The following is a 4,004-nucleotide window of genomic DNA, read 5'->3' as shown; positions in this document are numbered from 1 at the left end:
ACCCATTTGTTTCATACATAATAAATGTAAAAGCTAAGCTTTCAGTAATCAATTAAAAAATGTTATCCCGAGTCCCTCGGTGGTTTGGCTGGGGATATATGCCGTCTATAGTACAAGGGAACATTCTTCAATGTTGAGCGTGAAAACTTGGAATTTTAAGCACTTTGTTCACTAGTGCTGTCAACATTGAGAAATAGTTTTGAGCAGTATTTGGCACCATATTTTGCCTGTGAGCTAAATTCAGGGAGGTTTGCTTATCTTGGTGTCACTCAATTAAAACATGCAGTTGAAGTTTACCATGAACTGATTATTACATTCAGTGGCATGCCAATACCCTTTTACCATATTCTTTCCAGGATTTCTACTTGGAGACATGCTTAAATAAGGTTTCCTATTTTTGGAACATTTTGACAAGTTATCCATGTTAGCGCTTGGAATAACTACTAGGGTATTTTTTGACCAGATGTGGTGAATTCTTACCTTCAATAAAGCAAAACTAGTTGCTCTCTATAATAAAGCAAGACTTTGTTTATAGTTTTTAATTTATTTTTTAAATCTCTGCCCAGCATGCACTTTGAACTCTGAGATCAAGAGCTGCGTGTTCTATCAGGCACCCCGTTGTTTACATTTTTAATACAATTTTAAAATCCTGGATCCCAGGAAGTCTTGGCTGGAACTTCTTTTTCTTCATAACAAACAATTTCATCTCCCACTTTAAATTCTATCTTTTCTTCACTCAAACTGAGACCACAATCCATTCCAGTTTTGATGACTGAAATGTCATCTTTATGGTGTTTCAATGAGGTTAATGAACCTTAAGAAAATACAAAAAAAAAAGGTACATATATTGAACAAATAAATACTACTAAGTGTTAAATATTCTGGTATTAAAAGGAAGTTATAAATAAACACTGAAATTCTTAAGTTTTATAGTCCTATCATGTTAAATGATAGAACTAAATACTAGGGAAACCAAAGGAAAATTGTTTGCTGTAAACAAGATTTGGCTTATAGCGAAAGATAACTAAATCTCCCATTTCAAAGGTAGACTAACTTTGCAGAGGATCAGCATTATACTTAGGACTTAATGAGATAAATCCAGTAAAAGACTGCAGGCAGAAGGTCAAAAGGAGGTAAGCAAATACAATGCTGTAGAAAAGTACAGAACACAGAGCTGGAAAGGTAGTTTGGGGCCAATTTTTAGAAGCTTAGAAAATTAGATTACTGATTTATTGGGATTACTATAGGTGGTTATTATAGATTATCAGAATTTAGAATTTGTAAGGGAGGGAGCCAATCAATGAGACCAGGTTTGAGTTCCCAAGAAGGAATGGCCTGAACCAAGATATGGAAGTGAAACATTTCAGATAGTTACACAGAATCAGGTTTTGGTGACTGGATTTGAGGTCTATTAGAAACATTGTGATGTTGCTTACCCTTCCAAATAATACCTCCGTTACGGATTAATTTAAATTTTTTTTGTTTTTCTAACTGTCCCTTTTGGACTCTGCAGCCAGCCACAGGAACTTTTTTCTTCCCTTCTGTTACAGAGAAGGTAGCTAGTATAGAAGCCTCACCTTAAGAAAGAAAAGAACATTAAGTGCACAGAGAACAAGATTCTGAGAAATACATAATTTCACATATTCTGCATGGCAAGAATTAAAAGTGTGAGAAAAAAACTCATGCAGAGAAAGAAGTCCAGGTTTTCTTTGAGTCTGCCAACTTTATTTTCCTGACCACTATTAGAAACATAAACATGAGGGGCGCCTGGGTGGCTCAGTTGGTTAAGTGTCTGCCTTTGGCTCAGGTCATGATCCCAGGATCCTGGGATCGAGCCCAGCATCCCCCCACCCCACCCTCAATAATCAGGGAGCCTGCTTCTCCCTCTGCCCCTCCTCCTGCTCCTGCTCTCTCTCTCATGCACGCTCTATCTCAAATAAATAAATAAAAATCTTTAAAAAAAATAAACATGAAATCCCTGGGTTTTCGTGGAAAAGAAAATCACAAAAATAAACGTTTGCCAAAAGAATGACAAGAGAAAAGTGGAATTCATTTTTTTAGCTAAATAAAATGCACTAGAAGATAATAGTTTACTGTCTGCTCCATAAAAACCTAGTTTTCAGTTGTGCCTCAATATATTTTCTCGAAGAGATCTGTTGTTACCTGACTTACTTTTAATCCCTCCATTGGTAATTTATATCCACTTAAGAGCACTAATTCTGTGACTCAGCTTAATTTTTTTCACTGAAAATTAAATTATAATGACATGCTATCACACACTATAATATACCAATTTACTGAGGTTAGTGTTACTTGTCTCCTAAAAACCCTCATATGACTCAAAAGTTTTCCAAACTGCACTTAGCACAAGAACATACAAATCTCTGTATGGTCACGTTTAGCAGGTGAGAAAAAATCTAAAATCTCTGGACCATAAGAACAGATAAAATGGTTTAATCAGTCTCAGATAAATTTAGGTTTCCATCTGGCCAAGGGATATGCTAGAAAGAAAATTTTTTTTTTTTTTAAAGATTTTATTTATTTATTTGAGAGAGAGAATGAGATAGAGAGAGCATGAGAGGGGGGAGGGCCAGAGGGAGAAGCAGACTCCCTGCTGAGCAGGGAGCCCGATGCGGGACTAAATCCCGGGACTCCAGGATCATGACCTGAGCCGAAGGCAGTTGCTTAACCAACTGAGCCACCCAGGCGCCCCTAGAAAGAAAATTTTTAAATATGTGATACTTAAATGTAAAGTAAACTTTCTTCTCATGGTGGATTTCCCTGCCAGTTTCCAGGACAAAAATCAATGGCTTCCTCCACAACCCTATATATAATCTTTATCCCCTCCCATCCCAGTCTAATTTGTACTACAATTAGTTGTTGATGTCTAAACTTCAGGGCCTTTGTATCCTCAGGGCAGAAGCACATGAGGCAGACAGCAGATGTTTATAATACATATGAAGTTACACTGAATAGATCTATAGTAATTTTTTTCTAGAACAAAGGCTATATATTGGAACAGTGAAGGTATTTCAACAGTGATTTACATTTTCCCCTAAACTTTGCTTTCAAAGTGTTACTTACAGCACCTAAGATATGAATGTTTAACATTCAGTGAACACTCACCTATTGGGTGCTCTTCCACAGTGCAGGGCAATCTGCTGCTCAATTCCTCCTGCAAATCCTCAATCAGATGGTAAATGATTTTGTGAAGTTTAATTTTTACTCCTTTTTTTGCAGCAGACTTCTGGATAACATTGCCTGCATTCACATTGAAGCCATATATAACACCTGGCAAGCAGAAATACAATCAATAAAGTAGCACAAATGTTGCATTAAACATTTTTCTTTCAAGCAGAAACTCAAATCTAAATTGTTTTATTTCCTTCTATGTAAATTAAAAGCGAGTAGGGGAGATGAGAAATTCTATCATTTTTTCTCATGAAAACTTACTAGTTTTCAAATTAATGAAAGGATTTTTATAAGTTCTATTGTGGCTTGTTTAATTAGGAAAATTTCTTTATGATTTTTATTTATTTATTTATTTTTTAAAGATTTTATTTATTTATTTATCAGAGAGAGAGAGAGCGCGTGCGTGCACAAACAGGGGAAGGGGCAGGCAGAGCAGGCAGAGGGGGAAGCGGGCTCCCTGCTCAGGGAGCCCGATGCGGGACTCAATCCCAGGACCCTGGGATCATGACCTGAGCCAAAGGCAGACGCTTAACCGACTGAGCCACCTAGGCGTCCCTTTTTATGATTTTTAAATCCATTTAAGAGACAAAAGTGCCTACAGTGTGCAAGGCAGTATGCTAAACAAAACTTTTATTTTTATTTTTTTTTAATTTATTTATTTGACAGAGAGAGACACAGCGAGAGAGGGAACACAAGCAGGGGGAGTGGGAGAGGGAGAAGCAGGCTTCCCACGGAGCAGGGAGCCCGATGTGGGGCTCGATCCCAGGACCCCGGGATCATGACCTGAGCCGAAGGCAGACACTTAATGACTG

The 4,004-nt window shown here is 37.4% G+C and overlaps 1 long non-coding RNA gene across 1 annotated transcript; it reads right to left on the bottom strand.

Annotated features, from left to right (window-relative positions):
* Positions 1 to 6: 6 nt before the first annotated feature.
* On the bottom strand, positions 7 to 3,387 carry LOC145718454 (uncharacterized). Its single transcript, XR_014141819.1, has 3 exons — positions 3,127 to 3,387; positions 1,437 to 1,577; positions 7 to 814 (listed from the first exon to the last, which is right to left on the bottom strand). It is a non-coding gene; the product is annotated as an uncharacterized LOC145718454 (long non-coding RNA).
* Positions 3,388 to 4,004: the final 617 nt, after the last annotated feature.

The sequence above is a fragment of the Leptonychotes weddellii genome, unplaced genomic scaffold (assembly GCF_054177405.1).
Source record: "Leptonychotes weddellii isolate Sample4059 unplaced genomic scaffold, ASM5417740v2 HiC_scaffold_15907, whole genome shotgun sequence".
NCBI classification, from domain to species: Eukaryota; Metazoa; Chordata; class Mammalia; order Carnivora; family Phocidae; genus Leptonychotes; species Leptonychotes weddellii.
The sequence above is the reverse complement of the archived record's forward strand: the minus strand, read 5'-3'. Positions and strand labels throughout refer to the sequence as shown.